General features: G+C 38.4%; 1 protein-coding gene across 2 annotated transcripts in view; it reads right to left on the bottom strand.

Moving 5' to 3' along the window:
* Positions 1-6,543, bottom strand: part of LOC145539113 (uncharacterized) — a 748,246-nt gene extending 741,703 nt beyond the window's left edge. Inside the window, exon 1 of one of the 2 annotated variants that reach the window (XR_014077579.1) lies at positions 6,424-6,533. The gene's annotated coding sequence lies outside the window, so the exon portion shown is untranslated. Of the gene's footprint in view, positions 1-6,423 lie in introns of both variants that reach the window. The other variant, XM_081572604.1, reaches the window with a different exon arrangement.
* Positions 6,544-14,702: the final 8,159 nt, after the last annotated feature.

The following is a 14,702-nucleotide window of genomic DNA, read 5'->3' as shown; positions in this document are numbered from 1 at the left end:
AGCCCATGGGGTCGCAAAGAGTCCGACACGACTGAGCGACTGAACAACAACAACTATCAGGAATACAGCCCAATATAATGGCTGTTGGTTCATAGTATATATACTACATCATGAAGACTTACACTCTAAATCCAACGAGTTTCGTAGCCTAAGTGGCACCCTAGTTGTACCTTTAGAAGTACCATTCTAACTTTCTATCAGGCTTTCAGATTCTGGGTGATGATGAGGTACACTATTTGATCACCGAATCCCACTTTAACGTGACCTTTGCCATATAATGTTTTCCTTGTTCTGAAGTGGTGTTACACAAGACCTCATTAAGTAAGTAAGACATTTTATGAATTCTTAAATAGTGGTCCTATCCAAGAAAGCAGGCAGGAAATGGAAACCCTCATCAGAAATATTTAGCAATTACAGTAAGGATGAAATACTGTCTCCTTTGGATATAAGGGAAATTTAGCAACTGCTACTATGTGGCTGATTGGCCTCCTTAAGAGTTTGTACCATGGTGAGGAATCCACTTCTGTCTTTGCTACTTAGAGTTTAAATATTCATCACTGGCAATAGCTAAACTACTGCTGGTGAGAAGAATTCCATGCAATTGAACCCATATATAGTTTTTAACTCATCAAGTATCAGGTATCCAAGGACAGGAACTGGCTGATCTGATGTATGATGGATAAGTTATTCTATTCATCAGTTTGTTTAGTTCTTTTCCTTCAGTGGATGCACACTGCTGGACACTGACTTGACACACAAATGTTTATACTTCATACTCTCTACCACAAGTTTGATCATATACTTCCTCTCAACATCTTCATTTGAACTTGTAATCATATTAACTCTAGGCCCCTTACCAACCAGTCAAGCCAATCATCACTACCCTTACATTTGAAAACTCTTATCTCCAACCACTTCTCCTTTTTTTTTTTTTTTCTTGCAAAATTAATGGCCAGATATACTGTTCAAAGATCTGCCAAGTGGAAGGGTTTCCTCTTGCTACTATACTTCAGTATTAACTCTAATGGGAGTTGTGATGTAGTAAAAATCCTTTTTATCTTTTGGTAATTTGGTATATTCAACTATCAAAGCAAAGTATTTTCTTACAGGAAACATTAGAGTTTTCCCACTACTCTAAAGGCATCCAATAAATAACTTTACATGGAAGAGCCTGGGAGAACATACATGGATGTCTATAGGTCCCCAAGAAGCTACAGAGGCACCCAGAGTGCTGTCACCTCCTCCAGTTGGTCCAGTCTTGTCTTTCTCAAATGTGACCCACAGGCCTTTACAACTGTGTCACAGAACAAGCATTCTACCAACATACCTATGAACCGATCTGAGTTTGTTTTCTGTTATATCACAGGACCACAGATGAAGGTCTAAAACAAAGGTCAAAAATGAAGGTCCTACAATGCCTATGGTGTGAAATGAGAAAGATGTATTGCTGCAAATGATGCTTGTGACACTGGGTCTAAGCTATTGCCACTGGCAAAATCCATTAACAATCCCCAAGAAATAAAAACAGAATCTGAGTAATAAAATAAGCTGATCTTTACTTTTCTTCTTTGTGCTCAGCCTAGCTTCACTTGCTCATAGAGCAGCACATCCAAAGGCTCACAACCAGCCTTTCAGACCAGAGGTCTTATTGTGAAATGGCTGTGCCCCAAACTTCAGCTTGCAGGACCATGTGCAAAAGCACTGAGCACAAGACTTCAGTGCAAGATGGCAACAGAGTACTGTGTACAGAAATGCTGCATTTGACACTTTGATCTAGAGTACTGTAAGCAGCATAGCTGCTCCTGATGTGCAAGAACTCCATCCCTCTCCTGATCCATAAGAACCCTCTAAAGCAGCCATATCGAAGGCCTACTGAGGAGAGTGTGTACTCTAGAGAGCAAGCTTGCAACTCCATTCTTTGATCAAAGATTAAAATTTTCCTTTGCTTCTGAACCACACTTAGCCTTGTTCCATTGGCACAAAGGACACTGGGTAGGAGAACTCGTGTTTAGGACCAACTGAAGAGGGTCTGTAACAAAATTTGGCAACCAAGAAGTGGGGGACTGTGCTCTTTTTGCCTGCACCTATCCGTCAGGCTCCAGCTTGCTCTGGCTCCAGTGGGAGGACAACAGAGGCCTTGGGAGGTTTATGTGAGGATTCTTGACTCTAATTTTTTTTAGTAACTCTAACAGGGTAGAATGGCAGCAGTCTTTGGCCAAATTCAGCAACTCTACCCAGCAAGCTGATGTCCAAGTGTGATGTGCACATAATAGAGCCCCAGAGTAATCTAGACTGTGTCCCCTTGAGGAAATGATACTGTGGCCTCATTGACTGGCCTTTCTTCAGTATCAAATACTCAGGGAGCTGTGGATGAGAGGGAGCCACAGAAGTTTTGCCCACTGTCTTGTCAGTAGTGCTGTCCTCCTGACCCATATATAAGGCAGTAGTGGCCACACCAGGGATTTTTTTTCTCCTTGCTGACCTCCAGGGGTCAACAGTAGCATTCTCCATAGTCACTTTCTGATAAAGAAAGGTGGCCACCCCTGTGAGCCAAGATGCAAGACCTGGAAAAGGCACAGGTGATAAGGAACAGCTCAGAAAATTAAGAGGCCAAGGATGCTATATCTGAGCTCAGGAGAAGAGACCAGAGAATCTGGAGTGCAAAAAAGTTCCCAAGGTAGGTACTGGACCAATGATTTGACCTCTTTTAGTTGGCACTAGTTTCTCTGAAGTGGGCTGGGGAGTCCTGTGAACCACGTACAAGACCCAGGAACCCTAGTATCAGGAAATTCTGTGAGCTGCTTGCAAGAACAGAAAACACCCACCCCACTGTACCCCTTCTCCACCCTCTGCTTACGACATAAATCTTAGGTGATTCCTTATCAAAATCCCTCTATTGAAATAAGATAAAGGAAGTCAATCAGGAGTTAACAGAAAACCATTATGCATTCCTGGAGTGCCTCAGGGAATGACTCTGAATCTATATGAGCACCAGCCCCTGAGTCATTAGAAGGGAAAATAATCCTGAGGTTGTATTTCATTTCCCAAAGTGTCCCCAACATTAGGTATAAACTTCAGAAGTTAGGAAAAAAACCATATACACCTACCACTCGTGTGGTGAAGGTGTTTAATGTGTTTAATAACTGAGATAATAGAGGAAAAGTCAGAGGATAAAATGGCCTAGAGGCAAGCTCACCTACTGGCTACTGCCCTGCAGTGTCAACTGGTCAGCATAGGAATCTGTACTAACTGCCCATCGAGATTCAACTCCTCCTGTGAGTGACCCACAGCCCCCACTGAGGGACAGCAGCCAATGAAATTAGAACCCCGTCTGTGCACCATATATAAACAAGAGGGACACTGGAAGGGAAAATGTATTTGCTGCCCTGAAGGGGGGTTGGAAATGGCAGATCCAAGCAACTACACTTGAATGTAGACAGTCCAAATAGATGAAAAATGACAGGGCCAGAGCGCTCCTAAGCTGACTCCTGAGCAGCCTCAGCTGGCACTGGACATGGGAAAAGTCTGTCAAATTCTTAGTCATAACCCAGGCCACTTAGTTATGAAGCCAGATCAGGCAAACTCAATCATGAGAGTTGTATAATTAAGAGGGTATCAGAAAAGACCAAGAACAGGCATTCACAGAGCCATTAGGAGGCCATTCATTCCTATATGTGCAAATTGGAGATTGGCATCCCCTTAGACAGAGGGCATAAGATGATAATGTTAATGAGTGAGACAGAGCAGAGACAGATTTACTCCCAAGAGTAGATCCCAAGGTCTGGGCCCAGGGATGGGTGGGATGAGCTGTAGAAGACAGTGAAGTACTCCATCAAAACCCAGACATACATGGCCCAATAGAAAACAGAACCTTCTCCATCAGGAGGTCTTGTTGGACATCGCCCCTATTACACAGGGCCTAACTGACCAGGGCTTTATTAGACTATGCCAGTAACCTGTAATACCCCCATTCCCCACATAAAGATACAAAGTGGGGAACCCAATGGGAAACAGATGAAACCACTGAGGGATGGCCTCCTTGCCTGCAGGCGGTAGCAGCAACTCTGCTAAAGGAGGCTGAAAAGTTAACATTTGATCAGCCAATCACGTATGGACTCCACATCAGGTAAAAGCTTTAGTCATTCTAGGGGAACAGAATGGCTATCCCCTAGAAGGTCGAGTCAAGTTCAGGCTATGTTTTAGACAAACTGGTGGCTATGTGAAAACTTATCCTGGCTAGGACTCCACACTCCCTGGGGGCCCGGGTACAATCGCTGGTCAGGGAGCATCAGGGAGCTAGATCCCACATGCTGCAACTCAGAGTTTGCAGACCACAACTAAAGATCCCAAGCACTGTATAGAAACCGCAGACACAATTTATTTCAGTTGTCTCAGGCTAGGAAGTGAGCCTCTCCCAAATGCTGAAGAGGAATGGTTTACAGATGGGAGCAGTTTTCTAACAGGAAAAAGGCTGATGGGATACACAGTAACCTTCCAGACCCAAATCATAGAAGCAAGAAGCCTACCCCCAGGGACTTTGGCCCAAAACGCCAAGTTGATAACCTTCACCAGAGCCTTAGAAATTGGACAGAGAAGATCTTAAAGGTTTACACAGATTTGTGACATGCGTATGCCAAGCTACATGCACATGGGGCTATTTGGAATGAAGGCAGTATGTGTATTATGGAGAACAAGCAGGTGAAACATGATTTAAACACATTGAAGCTCTTAGAATTGGTACAGCTTTTAAAACAAAAAGTAGCAGTGAGTTATTGCAGGACTCACCAAAGGGGGATGCAAAGGTAATAAAGGGAAACAACAAGGCAGATGCAACTGTCAAAAGGGTGGCCTTAGAACCAGTAATTTATCAACTACCCCTCACCTCAAAAGCCAGATCCATCCAACTATTCCACAAGCTACACAAAGGAAAAATTAGACAAAGTAAAAAAACGAGGCTTCAACAGAAATCTAGGAGGACATGGATGGCTAGTTAATGAACATGGACAATATTTCTTTCTTCAAATGCAGCTTTGTCAAGCCATCAAGGGGGCTCCTTGATCAAGGAACTTACTCTGAGAGGGAGGCATATATAATTAGTTAGTTGGGGTCATGGTAACTTCTGGCATGAAAAATATAATCAGTCAGATGGTTGAGACATGCCCTGTCTGCACAATAAACTACCCAAACACCAGATTCACCAGATAAGGCCCATAAGACCAGAGGGCCCATAAGACCCTGAAGAAGACTGGAAGACTGATTTCACTATAATGCCAAGAGTACCAGGCAATTTCAGGTATCTCTGGATGCTAGAAGACATCTTTTTTGGGTGTATAGAAGCATTCCCCACTAGAAGTGAAAGGGTAACTGAAGTCACTAAACCATTACTAAAATAAATAATTCCCAGGTTTCGGCTCCCATGATCCCTACAAAGTGATAATGGTCCAGCATTTGTGTGCTCCAAATACAGTCATCCCCAAAAGATAAATTAAAATTAAGTGCATTTGAATTCATTATGGTAAATCCATTCCCCAAGCCCAAGAGATGAGATACCTTAGCCCCCTTCAAATGAAATAACTCAAATATTTCCTCCAGGTAGGAGAAACCTCTCACAGATTATGGCAACCAGGTGCAGGGATACCCACTGACCTGAGACCCTCCAATACTTCCAGCCAACAGGCAGGGTGACCCTAAAAACCTAGAAAACCACAAGCATGTAAGATCACTCACTCCCAAAAGGAACAGACCCCACTTGGTGATCCTAACCACCCCTTCCGCCCTGAATTTACAGGAGATCTCTCTCTGGGCACATCACACTCAAGTGAAGACAACTCCTGAGCCAAATCTCCAAAAAGAAAAACCTGGGGAAACGGACCCCCTCGACTACATGTGTGAACCCCTCTCTGACCTGAAGTGTAACCAGGGGTAACCAGGCCACAGCACTGAGTTTCAACATCAGGGAAAAACCCTACAGGCAAAAGACCTCCGTACCTTCATTTTCAGGAAAAATTTGACATGTGGCCATTATTCTCTTGCTAATATTTGGGGCATGTATCTTAAATTATTTGGTGTTCTTTGTCTCAAAAAGTTTAGACAAATAGTGTTCACTATGGATACAGACGGTGAGGACCTGGTGACAAACATCTCCACTGGTGCGGGGGAGAACTTCTGCTCCTCTACTCTGGGTTATGACATCCAAACTCACTAAGAAGCAGTTATAGCAGACATTCATTCATCTTTCAGGCCCCCCCTTAAGAATGAGGAGCAGAACGAAAGAAAAAGAAATTTATCACCCGCAAAGCCGGTTAACAAGTACTGGGAACTAAAAATAAAATAGGAGTAAAAAGATAAAGTCTAGCCTTTTTTCCGTTTGGGCTTAGTCTAGTTTTACTTGCTTATAGGGTGCTGCATGCAAAGGTCTTTTACCCGTCCTTCAGGCCAGAGTTCCTCCAATGAAACCGGCTGTGCCGACACCTCATACTGTGAGCATAAGCGGAGAGCACCGGCATCTCAAGTCAAGATGGCCGCGGTGCGCCGCGCGCAGAGACGCTGCCTCCCTCAGGAGCGGCACAGGTGCGCCAGCTCTGCTAGAACTCCGCCCCCTCCCCCTGCTGAGACCCAAACTTAAACCCAGTCTCCTCCTTTTGGCTCAGATAACACTGGGCAGGAGGACACTTGGTGAGGACTGACTCAGGAGGTAACTAACACTACCTGTTAATGTAAATTCTTGTGAACCTTGGACTCATTAATATCATAACTGAATGTTATACATGCTAAGTTGCTTCAGTCGTGACCCACTCTGTGCGACAATATGGGCTCCTCTGTCCATGGGATTTTCCAGGCAAGACTACTGGAGAGGATTGCCATTTCCTTCTCCAAGGAACCTTCCCGACATAGGGCTCAAACCTGCATCTCCTGCATCGGCAGGCAAATTCTTCATCATCTGAGCCACCAGGAAAGCCCCTTTCTTATCTCCTGTGCTTGCGTGCTCCTGCTTAGTCGCTTCAGTCATGTCCGACTCCGTGCGACCCTATGGACTGTAGCCTTCCAGGCTCCTCTGTCCATGGGATTCTCCAGGCAAGAATACTGGAGTGAATTGTCAGGCTCTCCTTCAGGGGGTTTTCCTGACCCACGGATTGAACCCATGTCTTTTATGTCTCCTACATTGACAGGCAGGTTCTTTACCACTAGCGTCACCTAGGAAGCCCAAAATTAATGCTAGGATATTATTAATAATTTAGGTTGTTTCCATATCTTGGCTATTGTAAATAGTGTTGCAATGAATATTGGAATGTATGAATCTTTTCAAATTATGATTTTCTCCAGCTATATGTCCAGGAGAAGGATTGCTGAATCATATGGTATTTCTATATTTAGTTGCATAAGAAACCGCTATACTATTCTCCATATGGTTCTCCATAATATCAATTTACATTCCCACCACCAGTGTAGGAGGATTCCTTTTTCTCCACATCCTCTCCTGCATTTATCGTTTGTATATTTTTAAAATTTCAACAACCACACACAAAGTAAATATATTTTTACTATCAATCATAAGTTTCTGGAAGAGACAATTGTGACAATTATTTTCCTTTTTGAAATTTATTTATTTGTGTATTAAATAGAATTAATACATGGTCTAAATTTATCTCGAGTCAAAAATAGAATAGGGTCAATATCTGACTAATGAAACAGCATCTCCTCATCAACTGACCACATAATTCCACAACAAGATTAATTTCTTTGATTTAAGAAGGAAATACAACAAAAATAGAAACACAGACTCTATAAAGTTATTGTTACATGGGAATGACAAGAGGCTGTATGACAGGATAAAAATGCTTATACTGAAAGGAAAAGAGTACTTGAAACTTTCCAGAAAGATTGAAATTTGAATTTGATATGAATAAGCATGTCTTGCCCAATTTCCTCCATAAAACAACAGCTAGAGCAGCCCAACCAATAAAACAGGAAGTCTTTTAATAATAATAAATTATTTCAAGTGACAGAGAACTCAGAATTTTAAGTCTTTAAAGAAATATCAGCATTAGCAAAACTGTAAAGAGAACTCTCATGTATTGCTAGTAGGAGTATGAATTTTGTAACCATTATGAAAAATTGTCAGGATCTATTGAAGATGACTATGTGCCTACCCTTTGGCTTGGTAATTACACACCTAGGTGTGCACCCAACAGAAATGAATTAGAAACATTCATTGAAAAACAAGTTCCAGTATGTTCAGAGCATTACATAAATAATAGCCTCCAATGGAAAATACCCAAATGCTTTTGAGCAGAAAAATGGATAAGTAAATTGTGGTATGTTCACAGAATGATATCCAGAATACCAATAGTAATAAACAAACTGGAATTCAGTTCAGTTCAGTTCCTCAGTCGTGTCCCACTCTTTGGGCCCCCATGGACCACAGCACACCAGGCCTCCCTGTCCATCACCAACTCCCGGAGTTTACCCAAACTCATGTCCATCGAGTCGGTGATGCCATCCAACCATCTCATCCTCTGTCTTCCTCTTCTCCTCCTGCCCCCAATCTTTCCCAGCATCAGGGTCTTTTCCAATGAGTCAGCTCTTCACATCAGGTGGCCAAAGTATTGGAGTTTCAACATCATGACAATAACAATGCATCTCACAAACAAAATATCAAGCCAAAGGATCCAGAACAAAAATCATATCCATACTATTCATATTAAAGTAAAAACTGACGAAACTAATCTAGTAATATACTGTTTGGCTACGGGACAGTGGTTATCGTTGGATGTTACTGATTAACTAGAAGAAAGGATAAAAGGAGTTTCTGGGGTAATGGTAATGTTCTGTTTGTTGATCTAGGTTTGAATTACACAAGCTTATTTAGATTGTAAAAATACATTATTTATGATATTCAAAAACATTCTAAAATTCCTTAGCGAAATATGTATTTATTTTTTTAACACAGTTTAAAACTCAGGCAACCTAGGCTTCAAACAACCTGTTTCTTAGGAAGACAAATTTACCCATTTCTCAGTTGTTTTCTCATCTGTGTTGACTTATAAGACTATGCATGATGGGAAAAAGACTTTCAGTCATTTTAGATTTTTCCTTTTAAATATAAACACAGTGGAGAAATGAATTTTTCATTCTATGAATGCCTTGTGCGTCAACGGACTGTTCTCATCTCCATGATCATTTTTTTGACCCAGAATAGAATGTGCTGATGGCTGGTTTCAAACATGCTCCCATGAATTCTATTGTAGGGTCAATTTCTTCCAAGCTATTTGGACTGAAAATGGGAAAAACGTTTTTCTATTTATAAGAACGAACAAAAAATAAACAGGGTTTCTTATCAGAAATAGTGAATGGGTGCTATGCATCAGAGGTCAAAATAACTCTCAGACATTATAAAGCAGGTTTTGTTTGACAGTTAGAATTTCACGGACTGTATGTAGTCCATGGGGTCACAAAGAGTCCGAAACGACTAAGCAACTTTCACTTTTCACTTACAGCTAGATCAAACATCATTATTCTGAGTGTTCTAAGGGAAAAGTTGTATCTGCCCTGCTCTGTTGAGTGAGATATTTAAAGAACCGTAGGACCGTGAATATAGCTACGTTGGTAGGCTGAGCTGTTCTCAAATGCTATGGTGACTGATGTATGCTAGCAGAGATGATTATTGCCTGTGATGTCGCTGTGTTTTAAAGCATGAGCAAGCAAAATAAATAAATAAATAAGACCAGCAAGAAAATTAAAAAAAATAAAACAAAGAAAGAAACAAAGAACCATCTCACAAGAAGTGAAACCAATGGATATGTCAGATGATATAAATAAAAGAATAAGATCTCTCAAGGACATCAGACATAAAATAACTTGTGGAAAAACAACAACAAGAGATTTATTTTCCAGTTTACATTTTTCAATAGTTACAATTAAAAAAATAGCTATGGTTAAAAGTTAAGCTGTCCTGAAAGATCTATTGAAATAAATACAAAATGTGTAGAAATAGCATAAATGATGGCAATCAATGAAAACATGAGTTATTGAGAACACTGACAAGAGAATTTTCATGCAGATTAAAAGGTCTAGAAATGTTTTTTAAAAGGCAATTATAGAAGAGAGATAATATTTAAACAAGTTGAGAAATTTTCCTTTATTTGAAGAAAGATTTTGCCCGAAGATTGACAGGATTCCCTGGGTCTCAATGAGGATTAATAAGAAAGGTCATTTACTTAGGTATATCCCAGTGAAAATTTTTAATTCCAAAAGTAATATAAAATCTTATAAGCCTCTAGGTAAGCAAGTAACTTTTAGAGGAAAGAGAATCTGACTAATACCTGACTTATGTATAATATTAAAACTTAGCAGTCAATGAAATATAGTCTATTGAGACCAAAGGAGTTAGATTCAAATTACAATTCACTTGTCAGAGAAAAGGAATGACATTTTCAGATATAAGTAGATTCAGAATTCATATCACCTGTGTGTTTCTGAGAAAAATATAATGACCAAATGACTATTAAATCAGAACTAATATACTGTAAAAGATAAGGATGTTGGACAGAGTGGTAATTAGTAGATTTACAAAATTGAGTCTAAATCGATTTTTATTCAACTCTAAATGTTACTATGATTGGAAAATTATAGTACTGCTCTAAAATAAGGTTTCTTAAAGGAAATAAGACAAATTGTGAGGGAAACCCTAAAACTAGATTTCAACAATATCCAGGACCTTGAAGTTATAAGAATGGAAAAACAATAAAAACATTTTAACTATCATGCCTGCACCCAAAAGAATGATATGCAGCAGAAACTGTTAGTAACTATCCAATGTCCATTTTATTTCTCTCCCTTATTAATAGAAATTCAATTTTATTCACGTCAACAATGTATCTAAGTAAAACATAACATTTTCTGCCATGCCGTGCAGATGGAAGAGCCATGTGACCAAGTGCTATGTGGTAGATATACATGGAGGTTTTGGTGTATTGGTTGGAAAGCTATTAAATGTTGCAGACTGGGCAGGGAGGTATACCTATTCTGCCTTCTCTTTTCCTCCACACTGATACCTAGAACATGAATTTAATGGCTAGAAGTCCTGAGACAATACTTTATGATAAATGAAAAAGAAGTTAAACCAAAGTAGGAAGAGAAATTAGTAATGATCAACACTGAAAATAATGAATTTTTAAAAAGGATTCATGTCGATGTATTGCAAAATCACTACAATATTGTAAAGTAATGAGCCTCCAAAAAAACGGATAAAGTATATAATTTTTAAATTACCAATATAATAATTTTTCAGATTGATTAGAAGATAAAAAAGAGAGTCGAATTTAAAATACACAAACATGTCTGTGTATGTGTATGTAGAAGAAGAAAGGAAACATTACCAGAAACAGGAGCTTGTACAAATCATGAAGGACAAATGCACTTTATTCAAGAAAAAAGTAAAATAAAGTCTAGATAATATGAATTATTTACAGAAAGAGAAAAGTAGTTTGTAGTATTGTGTTAGGTAAATGTTAATTTCACTTAATTTTGTTTAACTATCAAATAGCAGTGTGATACTTAAAAGCAATACTGGCTTTCATGAGATATGGAATTCAAAAGATTGACAAAAGACCTACGCAGTAGAGATACAATGTGTGTGTGCTCAGTCATGTCTGACTCTTTGCAACCCCATGGGCTGTAGCCTGCCAGGCTCCTCTGTCGATGGGGATTCTCTAGGCAAGAATACTGGAGAGGGTTGCCATGCCCTCCTCCAGGGGATTTTCCCAACCCAGGGATCGAACCCAGGTCTCCCACATTGCAGGCTGATTCTTTACTGTCTGAGCTATCAGGGAAGCCCAGAGACACACTGGAAAATGCAAGAATGTATTAAGAGGGTATTGTATTTGTTTTCTATTGCTGCAGTGATAAATTACCACCAAGTTAATTACAATACAAAAGTTTTCTCTTATAGCTCTGAAGATCAGAAATATAAAATCAAAGTATTGTCAATGCTATAGTCATTCTAGAGCCTTCAGGGAGGATCTGTTTCTTTGCATTTTCCAGCTTCTGAAGCTCACCTGCATTTGCTGATTTATGCCCCTTTCCTTCATCTTGAAAGTACATCACAATCACTACTGGTTCAGATACCATGTCTCCTTTTTCTGTCTTTAATGCTCCTGTCTCATTCTTATAACTACCCTTGTGATTATACCCACCCAGATAATCCAGAATGATCTCTATATCTCAAGATCTTTAATCACATTTGCAAGTTTCATTTTGCGATATAAGTTAACATATTCAAAGTACCCCAGTATTTCAATGTGGACATTTTTGGACGGCCACTGCTTGTTAGCCTCTGTCATCCCCTGACAGAGGACAAAATGGTTGGATGGCATCACCGACTAAATGGACATGAGTTTGAGCAAGCTTCCGGAGATGGTGAAAGACAGGGAAGCCTGGTGTGCTGCAGTCCATGGGGTGGCAAAGAGTCAGATACAACTGAGAGACTGAACAACAACAACTGCTTAGCCTACCACATCTATCAATAACTTCACTGCATTAATACAATATTCATTTTCCTAAAAGTATTAGTAAATCTAATTTTTCCTACTAAATTGTGGGAAAATATGTAATGTCAATATTACATACTCTAGCTACAGGTGAAGTCAGGAAGTAGAGTTAGGATGATGTTTTAAGTTCTGAAGGAAAAAAAAAAAACAGGTCATTCTAAAAGCAATATTAAAAAAACTAATATATTGTACAAATAATTCAAAAAATGAAGAGGAAAAGGAACTAGTTCAGAATATTTTCTGATTAATTGCACATAATAAAAGAAAAAAAACTAGTAAACTGGCAAATGAAATATGAAATCTCCACCCTTCATTGAAATTATGCTCCAACACAGAAAGTCACTTTAATTATGTTAATTATGTCTCAGTATAAATATATTTTTGAAAATATTATAAAGCATATAATCTTAAAGGTAAGATTTTATGAAGAGGAAAAGATAATCTTTGCCTAAAACCTCAAGTGAAATTTGTAATTGTTATCATTAGTGAGAATTATAATAAAGTTAAACAAATAAATATTTAAATCACAAAATTCAAAGCCATAATCAACTGTAATAAAATCCAAGGTAAATTATATGATGTTTTAATAAAATGAGAGAGAAATTCTTTAATCAAATACTTGCTTATGATTCTTCTATTGATATCTTCTATCAGCAAATATAGTAAATAGAATATGAGAATTTGGTTCTTGGAAAAAAGCTGGCAATTATTCAAGTAAATGTATTCACTTTGCAAATCAGCATAATGAAGCATACAAGAGTTTGGTGATTTATTCAAGGTCAGATCACTAATTAGTGTCACAGAAGATCTCAGATTATTACATAGAACTCTTATAATTTTATAATATAATATTACATAGAACTCATATAATGCAGACATATTCTTTTTTGAACATATCATAAAACCCCATTATAACACATTACTTAATTAACACATTAATGTTATTTATGCACCTGGGGGATTTGCTTATGAAATTGTTTTATTCTAGGTTGTTTCTTCAAGAGATTTTTAATCTTATATAGTAGTGATCATGTCTTGAAAAATGCTGCAGTGGCAAGCTTATCTAATCATTTCCTAGTTCAAAAAAAGTATTATATGTTAAATAATGTTAAATTTTGCAGTGGTGACTTATAATGTCATTGAAAATTAATTACACATGACAAAAATTTTAAACTACATACATAACCCCCAAAGGGTTCAATATGTAACTTGTCAACGTTCAGTTAAATACTGCATTTGCCTGCCTGGACAGTTACCATGGATTTAAACTATTACCCATGATCAAATATGTCATCCATATGTAACATATAACAATTGTTTTATTAATTTCTTATACTTAATGGGACATCTTATTTGAAGATTAAGTTGTTTCTCATATTCACAGGTATTTAAAACAAACTTGTGGTTACCAAAGGGGAAAGATAAGTGGAGGGAGGGACATATTAGGGATATGGAGTAAACATATACAAACTTCAGTATATGAAATAGACAAGGAACAAGGACATACTATTTAGCACAGGGAATTATACCAATTATCTTACAATAACCTATGAAAGTGAAAGTGAAGTTGCTTAGTCATCTCCAACTCTTTGTGGCCTTATGGACTGTAGCCTGTCAGGCTCCTCCATCCATGGGATTCTCCAGGCAAGGATACTGGAGTGGATTTCTATTTCCTTCTCTAGGGAATCTTCCCAACCCGGGGATTGATTCCAGGTCTCCAGCATTGCAGGCAGACTCTTTAACGTCTGAACAGAATATAATATGCAAAAATACTGAATCACTATGCTGTACACCTGAAACTAACACAATATTGTAAATAAACTATGCTTCAATTTTTTAAAAAAGGAAGTTATAAATATTCACTAAGGCAAAATACAAATGTAAACTTTTCCAATGAAAGAAATGCTTTGAAGTAATCCAAAATCAACTGAAAGATAATTGCTGTAAATAAAATATTCTCATAATGGGTGCCTTTTTCATTACATTAGTATTCTTCTAGAGAATATCAAAATATATACATTCAATACATATAACTGAACAATAGAATATGATTAATTCTAAATTAAATAATATAAAGTTGGTTATAATATTTTTGTGCAAGGCAAACTATTATATATAGAGTAAATAACAAGTTCTTACTGTATAGCACAGGAA

This window comes from Giraffa tippelskirchi, chromosome 2, assembly GCF_054371585.1.
Source record: "Giraffa tippelskirchi isolate mGirTip1 chromosome 2, T2T-mGirTip1v1.2.pri, whole genome shotgun sequence".
In the NCBI taxonomy this organism is placed as follows: domain Eukaryota; kingdom Metazoa; phylum Chordata; class Mammalia; order Artiodactyla; family Giraffidae; genus Giraffa; species Giraffa tippelskirchi.
The sequence above is the reverse complement of the archived record's forward strand: the minus strand, read 5'-3'. Positions and strand labels throughout refer to the sequence as shown.